This window comes from Lepidothrix coronata, unplaced genomic scaffold (genome assembly GCF_001604755.1).
Source record: "Lepidothrix coronata isolate B3197 unplaced genomic scaffold, Lepidothrix_coronata-1.0 Scaffold146, whole genome shotgun sequence".
Classification (NCBI taxonomy): domain Eukaryota; kingdom Metazoa; phylum Chordata; class Aves; order Passeriformes; family Pipridae; genus Lepidothrix; species Lepidothrix coronata.
In genome coordinates this window covers 266,457-280,444 of record NW_016690326.1, presented here as the reverse complement: position 1 = coordinate 280,444, position 13,988 = coordinate 266,457, and the positions used below count along the sequence as shown (strand labels likewise).

At 41.7% G+C, this 13,988-nt stretch overlaps 1 protein-coding gene across 6 annotated transcripts in view; it reads right to left on the bottom strand.

The window, feature by feature from the left end:
• The window catches only part of SGCD (sarcoglycan delta), a 327,884-nt gene that overhangs the window by 191,291 nt on the left and 122,605 nt on the right, over positions 1–13,988 (bottom strand). The window lies entirely within an intron of this gene.

Below are 13,988 nucleotides of genomic sequence, written 5' to 3'. Positions count from 1 at the left end.
GTCAGGGGGATCGTGCTTAAGTGATGTGCTGGGGAACTGGGAGGGGAGAGGATCCCAGCCCTGTCCCACTGTAACCCCCTTTCCTCCCCACCCCTCTCAGCTGTGTGAGTTCAAAATCAGCTTTAGCAAGTCTATGCTGTGGAACATAAAGTAGAGCAGTATCGGCTTCAGCAAAAGGTCTACAGCACCCAGCAAGGCACCAAACACACAGAATCCTACCAGCACACCTCACCTGCCAGGGCAGAGCACCCTGGTGGGACATGCTGTTCAAATGGCCTCTGACTTCCAGATCTAGAGGCCCAGCCAGCTCTCTCCCCTTCTCCCTGAAGGGCCCCCACAGCAGCATCAAATGTAAGCTCTCAGTCAGTGTTGTTTTACATTCAATTTGCACAGGTGTAAACTGACTACTCAAGGCAGAGGAGAATCAGCTTTCTTTGGCAGCCAAAGGTGAAGTGATGCTGTTTTCAGGTGTGCAGTCTCCTTCTCTCAAAGCTCCCCATGCCATACAAGCCTGCTGCTGTTTGTCTTCCCTTGCCATGAAGGAGATTATACATTCCCACACCACAACCTGCACTGCTGCCACACAGAAAGCACCAGATTGCCACCAACAGAGAGAAGGGGAGCAAAATATGGACCTCGTGGTGAAAAGCTCATGTTCTCAGTCTTCTCTCCTAGTTCTGTGCTCAGATTTCGTGCCTGACAGAGTTTGGTTTTATATGCAGGTCACTCAGTCATTCTTCTCACATATACATGAGGCGCTGCTGGAAAATGTGGCCATTATCCATCAAGTCCTTAGCTTTAGTCAGCTTCCAGCAGAAGAGTAATAGATGCACTTGTGTTGTCACATCATTGTCCAAAATGTCAGGGTAAGAAGCCCTGAACATTAACAACTCCCTAAGGAAATCAGTTCTTAAAAAAATAGAATAGGGAAAATCAGAGTGAGAGGGACAGAAAGATGCAGAGCTTCCCTTTTCATCAGGGATAAGTTATGCAGGTGCCCTGACCTGTTCTATGTACCCATGCTGTGGTCTGATTTCCACTGAAGTTTACATTTTTTCTGAATAAAGTAACATATGCACATGCTGGTTTTAATTTCCAGGATCCAGAAACACTCATCTCTTTGGAAATCATACACTAAAAGAGACGTATCAGTTTGAAGGGTGAGTTGCATCTCGTCTCAGGGCACTTGCATTAAGATTCAAACAGCATGGGGAGGTGATAATATAGGGCAGTGCAAATCTTCAAAGACAGTACAGGGAAAGGGGGGAAAACAGAAAAGAAAAAGATGAAATCAAAGGTGACAAGAAGCAGTAGTCAAAGTTAGGAGGAAGAGGAGGTCAGGCACACAAACTAATCAAGGTGAGACAGTGATATTTTCCTGGTGTGGTCAGCCTTTATGATCTGCTTTTAAAAGATTTGCTCAAGTTAAGGGAGAACTACATAGAGCTTCAAAGTTTTTAAAGCCACGTAAAATGTAGGCATGAACAAAGACATTTCTTTGCTGAGATGGGAGGAAGAACAGGAAAGTGAAATGGGAGGGAAAGCATACCCTGTCCTGAAGAGCCTGAAGGTGAATTTTGGTGACCTCTACTCACAAATTCCTAAAAAAACCTGACCTGGGACTACAAACCCTGTAGAGGAGATGCTGCCAGTGCTGGAAGGCTTATGAAACTAGTATATACTTTTCCACTTGCAGCTGCAAGTACACAATATCAGAACCTCAAATGAGAAAGACAAAGTGCAGGTTTGCCCACTCTGTTTTCATTGAGTGTCCCTTTAACACAACCTCTCATTGCAGCATAGTCAACACATCCAAGAAAAAATGCTCATAAAAAATAGGAAATTAGGCCAAAGTTAGACCAGGCTGCAGGAATCTGTCCCAGAGATAAGTAACACCACCAGTTTGGTCACCTGTACCAGATACATCCCTTCCCTCCCCAAACTGAGAGAAGCACAGCCACACTCTCAGCATCACATCCCACCTCCAGTTCCTTAATTGGGCTTGTGGATTACTAATAAGTAATTGATACACAGGAAATGAATGCGAAGCCACCACCGCCTCTGCTCCTGCATACAAATACCGGCAGCTGAAAGCGCAGCAGCAGCAAACACTGCAGCCCTGCCAGTCCTGTGGCATTTCCCGTATGAACGTGCTTAAAATATCTCAACATAAAGTGTTTCACTTCGTACAAATGATGCTGGTGTGACTGCTCAATGCCTTTTCAGAGAGGAAGCTGTGGAGGGCTGAGGGGGGTCAGATAAAAACCAAAGATAATGTGTTATGCAGACACTACTCCCGATGAGTATCGGGAGGAGAGAGACTTTAAGGGGCAACACAATAAGAAATCAAGATAAAGATATATTTTGTGGCGCACAAAGGTGGATATACAGCTCTCCATACATTCAGCCTTTAGGGACAATCTTCCTATTTTTTCCCTGGGAGCCAAATAAAGCCCCAAAATTAATCTCTGTGCACAGCCTAAATTTGTACTTAGTGCCAACTTTGCATCTGTATCAAATTTCTCCACAGCATAAGGCGCAACACTGTAAATAGGCTTATTTTTGTTATTTTATCAAATTACATTAACTTTGTCTCTGCAGCGTTCTCCGAGGCTGGCAACACGGAGACGTGCAGGAAATGTAAATCACTCCCCTTTTGATATGATAACCGGAGCAGTGAATTGCATCCCAGAAATCAGCTCAGGATTATAGCCGAGAACTCGCTGAAAGGCACTTAGCTGTGGCGTGGTGCCAGAAGGGGAAACTTCAGCTGGCAGGTCAGTGTGAAGCAGGCTCAGGTCTTAGGAAAGAAGAACAATATGGAACATCCAGCTACCTGCGGCTGCACAAACCCCAAAGCCAACACCCTCAGGGTCAATCTATAATTAAAAGATGCAAACAGGTGTTAAAAAGAAAAAGTGTGTATTTATGTATGCAAATACATGGGAGGGCTATATTAAACATGAATAAGCACCTAGGAAAGCAACAGCCAGAGGCTGTAGGATAAAATCTATCTTCCAGACAAATGCAGACGTTTATATAAGCAACCACACACCAAAAACAAATTGCATTTCCTGAATGGAACTATTTGTGGTAGAGAACATTATAATAATCATTTTAATCATGTATTTTAATTTAAATAATTTTTTCAGTTTCAAAGATTCAGAAGATGTTGCAATGCAAATAAAGATAATCAGAACGTGAAAATAATTGTTTTCCTAATGCCCTATTTTCATGTGTAAATGCCACTGCTAACAGCTACCAGCATTAACTCTGGGCCAGAACTCCACTGAATTTGGTACTGCACAAACAGTAAAAGAAAAAGCTGTCTGAACCCTAAGGAATTTGCAGCTCTAACAGCAAAGAGGCAGCAGATGGATATAGACAGAAATAATCAAGAAGTAGTAGTTAACAAGGCAGGAGTTAGTCTCAGCAAACCAAATCCCTGATTGCTGTGAGCCTTGTACAGGCACCACAACAAAGAGGAGTTTTGATCATCAATGCCCCAAAACACATGAAGCTCTGCACATCCTTCATCTCCACCGCTGTGCTCCATCTGTTGCCTCCACACTTGCTGGCAATCGTGTCTCGTTCTCCCACTATACTTAGATTTTTAACACAAAAGCTCTTTGGGCCAAGGACTGTCATGTATGACCTTGCTCTCCAGCACTGAGCATAGCAGGTTCTCAAACTAGGGTCATGAAGATGGATAAAACCATTTATGAACAAAATGGCTCATTAGTAACAATGTTTATTAATAACTAGTCCAACAGAGGATGAGCATGCATGCACACAAGCTTAGTCAAACTTAACACACACAAACTCCATCAATACCTGAGCAACAGTGCCTTCTGATGGCTTTTATTGAGTCCACACACCTCTTGCTCTAAATATGAACCATGTAGAGGAGAGGAAGAGCAGCTGGTACATAATCATCTTGTGAAACATGGACATGTCATCTGCAAATGCACATACAGTGCCCAATGTCTGATGGAATCTCCAGAGGCACCACACTACATACCTACTACAGGAATCAAAACCAGCCCAACAGATAGATAGCTGGACAAATGAATCCTGTAAAAATATTTAAAATGTCCTAAACAACTTTTTTGTAACAGAGGTACATCTGCAGGATAGAGCATTCTTGCCAGAAGGTTTATTTCATTACATTTGACTCAATGATCTACTTATTATAAAACCTCTCAGATTAAGGCAATCATAGAACCATAGAATTAGCTGGGTTGGAAGAGACCTCTGAGATCATCAAGTCCAACCCTTGATCCACTACCACCGTGGTTCCCAGACCATGGCACTGAGTGCCACATCCAGTCTCATCTTAAAAACCTCCAGGGACAGAGAATCCACCACTTCCCTGGGCAGCCCATTCCTATCCCTGATTACCCTTTCTGTAAAGAATTTCTTCCTAATATCCAACCTAAACCTCCCCTGGCAGAGCTTAAGACCATGCCCTCTTGATTTACTGATAGTTGCCTGGGAGAAGAGACCAACCCCCACCTAGCTACAACCTCCTTTCAGGCAGTTGTATAACCAAACCTGCCTTTCTTGATGCAAGACCACTCCACGTGGTTTTCAGGTTCTTAAATTGAATGCTTAAAAGCGATGAGATGGGGAAATAAAAGACTACTCTACAGCATCAATCTGGCCCTTCCTTGCACCCAGTCAACCTGTATTGTGGGGAAGTGTTGTTCTTCCAGCCTCCACTTCCACATCATCCTCAAAGGGTTAAACAACAGATATAGTTTTAAATTATTCTTTAGTGTCTCTTTGTTTCTTTTTTTTTCTTTTTTATTGTACATTCCTTTTTTCCCCCTAAAGACCAAAAGTAACAAATAGAAAATACTGTTTAGAGTCCAAGTTCATGGACGTTTCGCTCCGCACAGTTAGACTTGTTCCACATCTATTAATTACATTATGTTTTCAGTAAGGTATAGTGCAATGCAGGGTATGAAAGCAGCTCCTTCACAAAGACATGCTCAATAAAGTGGTAGCTGCCATGCTTCAACATGCAATATGACAGATTTTCCGATGCAATTCAAACCTCAAAAGTGGAAAAGAAATGGCATGTAAATGGATCTCACTCGCCCTTAAATCACTGTTAGCAAATCTTAATCTCTTTAAGTCTGGTAGTTTCAAATCAGGCCTATTTAGCTTGCAAAGGTAGGTCAGGTTTTATTGATCACCCCTAATGCTTATAAATGCACTCTTAAAAAAATGAGAGCAGTCAGATACACAGCTCGGTTGATAAAGGCCTGCTGGAAAACTGTCTGATAATATTCCCAGTTGTAAGTGCAATTTCTATATGCACCAGAATGCAGATTTCAGGCTTGCCTGTTCACACTGGAAAGGGAAAAGAAGAGCCCTACCATAGTAGAGGTGGATTACTCTTTGCATTTACTAAAAGCACAACTATAAACTTCTAGAATACAGTCACAGCAGCCCGAGCCCATTTACTTCTCAGTTATCATTCCTCGATCTTTTTTCAATGCAATATTTGGTGCCTGGATTTCCTACTCAGAGTCCATGCTATGCCCTGAATTTTGAACTGTGAACAACTGATGATATTATTCCAGTTGTTATAGAAATAAGGTGGATTATTGTTATTTACATTATGGCATCATCTAGAGTTCCTTCTACAGTTCTCAGAGAGGGACCAGAGGAGAAGCAAGTTTGTAATACTGATGAGGTTTTTAAATACACAAGGGCTGAGCACTTGAAGAACCTATTTTTAAAGAAAGAGATGACAAATAAAGGAAACAAATAGATGTGACCTGACTGAAGCCCAGTGATCCAGGGAACATCTAAATAAAAAGTGCAGTGTTTTCCACCCACATAGGTAAGCTCAGATCAAACACACTGCAGAATCTCAATAGTCTTACTTGGTACAGCTTTTTTGCTCCTCATTCAGAAAAATAAAGAGTATTTTTCCATGCAAAGCTAAACATGATTTTCACTTTGTTATTTTTCATGCCATGCTAAAATAAAGCCCCAATGGCTTTCCAGTTGATACCTGATATATCACTCCCATTCCAACTATTAAATACTCATTTTTTTGGCCTGAAAGAGATTCTAAATGGAGTATTTAGAGACACAAAACCACATAAAAAACCCCACTGCAGTATATATACACGATCAGACACAGGGTTTCTGGGTTTTATTCTACTGAAGACTTCTTGTGCATCTCAGACAAGTTCCTTAATCAACCTTTACACAAGGCTTCCTCCTCCACCTAATGAACAGGTGAGCTGCAGAAATGGATCACTGCCTAGGACATGCTCTGGAGCTATGCTGTCAAACAGAGAAGAGCTTAATAGTATAAATCCCCATCAACGACTTCTGGCAATTATCAAATGTTTATTAGCCTCCAAAGTGAAGGCTAATAAACCTGCTTATTTTAGCAGATAAAGTCAAATTACCTTGACTGAAGTTGGTAAGTGTTCGAAGATTAACAGCTCTGGCCTCATATGCTTTTAGTCATTGGTGATGAAATGTCAGCTCAAAAAACTGAAAGATACTTCCTAGTTATGTAGGCAATGTGAAAACTGGGCAGTTATTTTCCAGGAAACATGCCTGTTTGACAGGTTTTAAATGAAGAAAAGTGATATTATTACAATTATCATTAGAAGAAGATGTCCCTCATCAAAATGTGTCTGGATTTTAATTGACAAGGTCCGGGTTAATGCTGTGAAAATGCCAATGAAAGCAAAGCCTGTGGCTCAAACTAATTGTCAGCACTGAGCAACCTCCACCTCTAACCCACCACAGATTTATCACTCTGTGCACACTGTACTCATGACAAGAAACATTTGAATTAATCATTAACAACTAGAAATTCCTCCCAGAGAGAAAGCAAGCAGAGTGCAGGGCTGCCCAACCCCCTTTCCCGTGCTCCCAAGCCAATGAGAGGTTGCTGACAAGGAGAAGGACTTTTTTTATTGTTGTTTTGCCACATTTTATTTTAAAGAGCATTCTGGGGAAGCTTTCAGTGATCCTCTGTGTTTTGTTGTCACCCCTGGGGGTAGGACAAAAGTGTAGAGAAAGACTTACAACCCCCCTACTGGAGTCATAAACTTGGTAACACTTTGGAAGGTGTTACCCATCAGCTGCAGTGGCAGTCAGCACCCAATTTTATACATAAAATCCAAAGAGTCTGTAAAAAACTTCCTGAATTCTCTTTATTTATATTTCCTCTATATATGTGCCCAGCATGCTGGCACAGACCCACCAGAGTATCACTGGGCAGAAGGAGAGAAGCTGAGAACCTCCAGTACCTGACAGAGGCATGAGATCTGCCATGGAAACGGCAGTCCCAAGCCTCACGTTGCCTTTTACAGTCTTTACTGAGAATGCTTTGGTTCTGTGCAGGTGATGGCATCATCACAACCCAGACTGAGCACACATCAACTTGGGGGTTCCCCCAGTCCAAGTTTTTATAGCACATCACATGCAAAACCGAAGTGTTCCTTCCCTCACAACATTGAGACTGGAAAGCACAACAGCATTGTGAAGAAAGGAAGAGGGGAATCTCTAAAAAGGTAAGGGGCCACTTCCACAGGTGGATGAAAAGGCATCTGGCCACTAATGCCAAAAGCACCAAGCTTGTCTGGCAAGATATAAATGGAGCTCTGCTTACCCCATATAGTAGAGAGAGAAAAAATAAAAAATTCTCCAGGTTATCAACTGGCCAGTCAGGAGAAAACACCAGATGGCATTTGCTGTGGTGAAGGAATAAGACCTTCCTTAGAGGAGGCCAGTGCTATCAGGGTGTCTGCCAGCTCCTTCCCACCAACTTGGAGGCAAAGACTGAGGGGGGTGTCAGCCCATCATCAGAAATGGGCTCACTTCATCAGAAATGCTGCTCCCTTTTCTCCCAGAGGTGAAAGGCAGAAATGCTGCTCTCCTTTTCTCCTTCACTGTCCCTTTTCTCCCAGAGGTGAAAGGCAGCCATTTCCCTGCCCATTCACCTCCAGTGACCCTGCCTTTCTGTTCTTGCTGTTTTCTATATATTCACCACAGAAACTACAGGCTGGAGAGTTCCCATTAAACGATGCCAACAAGAACTCTCCATTCACAGCTAACACTTGGCTGCACACATTCTCTCTTATTTCCAAACACTTCCAGTATGTTTTAATTTCCCTTCATCAGACATGCATAATTATTTGCATCACATCTAAACATGTACAACAGGTTTATGCTTCCAAATACAGTCCTCTAGCTGCAAAAAATCAGCATGACAGCACTAGAAAGAAAGCAGCAGTTGTGTCGATCAGGAGGTAGAGCTCAGGAAGAGGAAAACAAAAGCCACATCATCATGATTTGAGTCCATGACTTTCACCAGGCACAAGTTTGGACCTTTACAAAATCCTAGGTATTTCTTAGAGCATCATCCCTCAGTTAACCACCAAATTAGTCAGCAACTGTGAAAATAAATTTCATAACAAAAATCTATGAAGTGGAGACTTTTGGTACCTTAACTGGAAACTTGAAGAGCCAAAAGGATTTTTCTGGTCTCAAGAGACACTATTACAGAGCAAAGTATCTCTGCAACACTTCACACCTGTTACTGCTGTGGCTTTACAAGGCTCTTTCCATTGCACCCTTCAATACACTTTGGACTAAGAAAAGGCTTCAATCAGAAAAGTCACAGCAAATGCTCACTTCTTTAGCTTAGCCCCAAATAGTCACTTAGAAATTTGTCGGGGCTTTCCAAAACCCTACCTCTCTCAGGCTCTTTTATGCATCCTAGAGAGCTCCCTAAGGAAGGGCATCTTTGGGACTTAGATTGGCCTGTGCTGGCTCTGCAGTTCTCAGCTCAAGTTAGTAGTTCCTAGTCTTCAATTATCAGACCAGAACAGCTCCTGAAGTACACACGGTGCTGGGACTTCCAGCAATTACTTCTGTGATCCTTAAGACAGGGGCTGCCCAGGGACAGAACTGCTCCTTTAGGTAATTACATTCCCAGCACTGCCCAGTGTCTGTCAAACTCTCCCCCCACCACACAAGAGGCCAGTTTCTGAAGATCATTATGAAATAAATATGTCATCCTGAAGGATGAAAATATAACCAGCTGCAGCTCATCTGAACCTGAACATTACCAAGTCACCACTATTTCCACATTTTGAAACACAAAATGTTGCTCTCTGACTGCATGTGGGACACAGTTGACTTCCCCATCACACACACAAGTCTTTATCAGCTTGGATGCACAATTAAGCTAATATTTGTCCAACAAAAGGTAAAAACTACTCTCTGGGTGGTGTCACAGCTGCAGGCAGAGCAGTAAAAGCTCTAGAGCATCCTGAGTGATCAGTCTCATATGAGACATTCTCCACTAAGCTTTGTTCTGGCAACATTCCCGCTATCTGAGAAAGGAAATGCAGTATTCTCCTTTATTTTCTGCACAGTTGGATGTTAAGCTTGGAATGCAGAAACTGCCTTAACTACATGGCAGGAGGATGGCAGTTCATAATTAATTTTCCACATCAACCGTTGGCCGCCCTCCTCTTCCTCTCTGTGAGGCCGTAAACTGTCAGATACTTATCCAAAGAGCAGACATGCCACAGAGCAAAAAGCAAGATTATTATTAGCTAGTATTTTACAGTGTGTGCTAGCCAAAAATCAGAGGTAAGCAAGCCTGGGCATAGTGAGAGTAGCACTGGTGCAAAGGCAGCCCTGCCTGCAGCTGCTTGTCATCCAAGAGATGCAAACCCAAAGGGGATAGAAAAACAGGATGAGGAGAGTAAGACAGATAGGAGAAGGTTGCAAGGAGACAGAAAAAATGTGTTCTCAGACAAAGGTTTTGAGCCAACTAATTTCAAAACATCTGCAGCCCAGAGAAACACGTGCCCTCTTCCACCCCGACTGGACTCTGCCCAACACATGGTCCATGGGCTGCCAAGCAGCAGCTCGGCAGAGGACAAGGGGCTCCAAACTGCTTTCTCTTCCGAGAGAAAGAAGGTGTGCTCCACTCAGAGCCAGCATTTTCCACTCCTCAGTCTCCAAATCTCTCAAAGACCAGAGTGCAAAGTAATTACAAGGAGGTTGTCGGTCCTCACAGGCAAAAGGTCTCCAGAAGAAAATAAATGATGCTACTTCATCAAGCTCTCTGAAGCACCACTACAAACATCAGAGCCCAGAAGGCAGAGCCACAGGCTGACAGCCCAGGGGAAAGGCCATTTGTACGACTTCAGGCAAACCCACTGACTTTTCAGTACTTCGAGAGCACAGGTAAAGGACTATTATATTACTGGTCTGTGATTGATATCTTAAGAATTTCATTATCGTTTTGGAGTTCCTTATTTTCTTTCAGAAATTCAACTCAGTTCTGCCGCTGCTATCACCTTTTTAATTCATTTTACAACAAGATATTTGTTATCAGAAATTGTGCTTTGATATGTGTCAGGTTGATGGATTCAATAAAAGCCCTGTCAGGAGAAGTTGAGTGAATAGGGTTGCAGAAGTGGTGTCATCAAGGGAATTGATACGTTAACAGCCAGTCTGCTGATCTTGCAGCAAAACATGCAAACATAATGGGTGTTTATTTCATCACCCTGGCAAAAGAGTCCAGAGAAACACTAGAAAACATTTGCATAAATGTTACTCATGGCAAACAAGCTCAGCATGCTCACTGATCAAAAAACACCTGTAAAATGTGATCCTGCACGCTGTCCTGTTTCCCTGTTTGGTATGTAACATTCAATCAAGAAGAATAAAGGCTTTATTCAAAATAAAGCTTTGATTTTAACTTTTGGAATTCAGGCAGACATCTTGTGATGCTCCAACTGAGCTTTTCCCTCAGTAATGTTGGAGGACAATTTTACTGACACATTTTCAGGTACAACCAGTAGACCTGCACCCCTCAGCAAGTCATTGAAAAGTTGCACCAGGGTCTTACTTTGACAACCTAACCCACAGGCATATAAAATCAGTGTTTGTTTCTGATTTAATAAACGAAATCACACAAGAAACAAGAAAAACGTGAAGAGAGAAATAATAACTTTTTATCAGACCACAGTACAGGAAGTGAGACAAGGACACCAGTCCACTGCTCTGCTATAGGTCAAGCAGAAAAAAAGTCTCTGCTTCACCTGATCAGAGCATCATATCTGCAACATCACCTCTGCACTGTCCTGTAACGCAAAGAGATTTTGTTAACTGGAACTGACTTACAGAACATCTGGAAAAAATGTGATGCTGAGATCCAACGTTTAGAAAAACAAAATAATACTACAGTCTAAACAAAGCAAAGGGAAAATTTTTCACAGCAATTAATTGGAAAAAGGTGAATTACACTGAGGATTTATGTTCATGTAATGAAGACAATTAATTGCTACGAGAGCCATAAAACACATTAAATGAACAGGGTTTTTTCCAATTCTACTTGCAAGATAAATTTTATTAACTATGTTTAATGGCTACTTAAAATTTTTCTCTTACATATTTATTAAATGTGTCTTTTCAGCAGAACAGAGCATTTTACTAACCTGATTCTGCTAATCTAAAAATGAGCAATTTGAGAAAAAAATATTACTCTGCATGTTATCTGAAGATCCATTTAAAATAATTCCTCATACAATAAGACTGCCATCACCACAAATGCATAAGTGCTGCTAAAAGGGAATCTGCTTGTCTCACATGAGCAAACACTCTGCTGCAACTGAGTTCAGTTCACATTATTTGAACAGATGTTTCAGTTTCCAGTAGAGATATGGAGCAAACGTTGAGTCCTGATGTCATTTGGTGTTACTGTAATCACTTCATTAAAAACCCCTCTACTTGGGAGACCAGGACACATGGAAAACACTGGCTTAGATTAGAGCAGTGACCTCAAACAGATCCACATCCAAATCTTGTGCTTTGCACTATAGACTCAGCTGCTCAGCCAAGGCTATCTGTGTACCTCCAGCTGTGGGTATTGGATGCACCTTCTGCAGTTGGATTGCATGCAAATAAGAGACAGATGATTACCACCTAAAAGTGACCCAGAACTGACTCTGTTTCTTATTCACCATTTATAAAATGGGGGTAAGTAGCACTTCTGTCTAACAAGGGTGTTAATGGGAACAGATAAAGTTGATGGTAGTCAAATATTCTGGTAATCATGAGTCCTCAAGATGAAGAGAATCGATAAAGAAGGGTCTCAGCTACTTCAGTGAACAAGAGTTTGGCCAAATCTTTATACTGAAGCACGATCTTCTCAATCTGCAATGTTCTTCCTTAAAGATGAAGTTGCCATAAATGTGAGCTTCCCTTAAATAAGAGCCAAGTTTTTAGATCTGACGGTCACAAAGTAAAATGCAAAACTATGACCGAAGTCCAACCTAGCGTTTAATGCCTAAACAATAGTAAATCAATTGTATAGAAAATACTCTTTGTCCTCTGAAACTGTGAGGTTCTGCAAAGTTCTGCACAACCTCATGCTGCAGACTGACATGTGAACCTTAGACTGAGAGCTGGACTGACTCCAACGGAAAGGATGTGGGGAGCTCATCTAACCACCATCCTGTCTGAAGTAAGGGCAGCACCACCATCACACCACAACCAACATCTCTGGAGCAGATCCTCACCCACCCTGGCATCCCTTGCTTACCCAGTAGAACACACATCCTCATTGCCAGGAAGATTTACGTGTTTCAACTTAAAAATCTCAAAACTGAACAAAGAATAAACAAAACTGCTGTGATTTCCACATTAGAGCACTGCAAAATTTTTCTCTGAAAGAGTCAAGCAGTTCTCTTAATTATGAAATACCTCTCCTACAACCTTCCCTTTTAAGTGTTTAATCACAGGAACAGTAGCTTGGAAATAAACAAAAGTGAAGAGGATAATGAAGGCAAGAGCAACATTTAGCAGCCTCCTCTTCTAGAAACCAGGTGCTGCCGGAGCAGAGAGACAACTCTTGCCAGCAGTGCCGTGGGTTAATAATGGGAACCTCTCCTTGACAACTGTGTTGTTTTCCTGAAATGCTTGTACAAATTAACAGCATATGCTGTGGTTGGAACAGACCTTTCTTGACCCTCAACATTTAAAAGTTAAGCACCTAATTTAAGCTATTCCCTCCAACTTTTCCTTGCAATCGCTGGAGACAGTCAGAGCTCTGCTGAAGCGTGAGAGTTTGAGCCTACAATTTCCAGAGGTAACATGACTGGTGCAACCAAGATGAAAAGCAGGAGAACTAATGCACACTCACTTGGATGCATCATGTTTTCTTAGAGGCTTTTAAGAAAGTCTTGACTTGTTCTCCCCCCTACTCCACTAACATCAAGTGCAGGTGTTACACTGCTGCTGTACTTTTCTCAATGAGATTATACTGCTGGAACAGTCATATAAGAGAAGTCAATATCCACGTGTTAAATGAAAAAGGATAGTATCATCTGATACCATTCTATTAAGATCTAGGAATCATTGCTTTAAATTTGTTTTCTTTTTTTTTTATTCAGGAAACTTTACCTTCACAGAAATAATTTGACCTAGAAAAAAGAAGCTGTAGAACCAGAGACTGCATTACCGTAAGAGTTTATATAGCACCGTCTTCATCAACAATACATTCTCAAAGTCCTGGCCTTCAATTTACTGTTAAAAGATAGTTGCATATTGCCTTGCTACAGTTTCACCATAGCCAAGGCAATTTTTGTGTGGATATGAGAACCTCCACACTGGCAAAACTTTTAAATGCCCCATGAAAAAGGGGACATACAATTATACAAGAAATTGGTAGTGGTATTTCTATCCTTGGCAAACAACAAGAATATACAAAGTACAAAGGAAAGCACAGGGCTGAATTACAAATGGGCTACTTCATTTTATTTTTTTTCATCTCTGACCCTCAGAACTGCAGACATTTGTGAAACACAACAAGTAGGACTTTCAAAACATGGATGCCTATCACCAAGTATACTCCACCAACAGTAACACACACCCATCAGCAAGCATTTTGTTCAATAGGGCACTTAATATAAACATGCATCCCC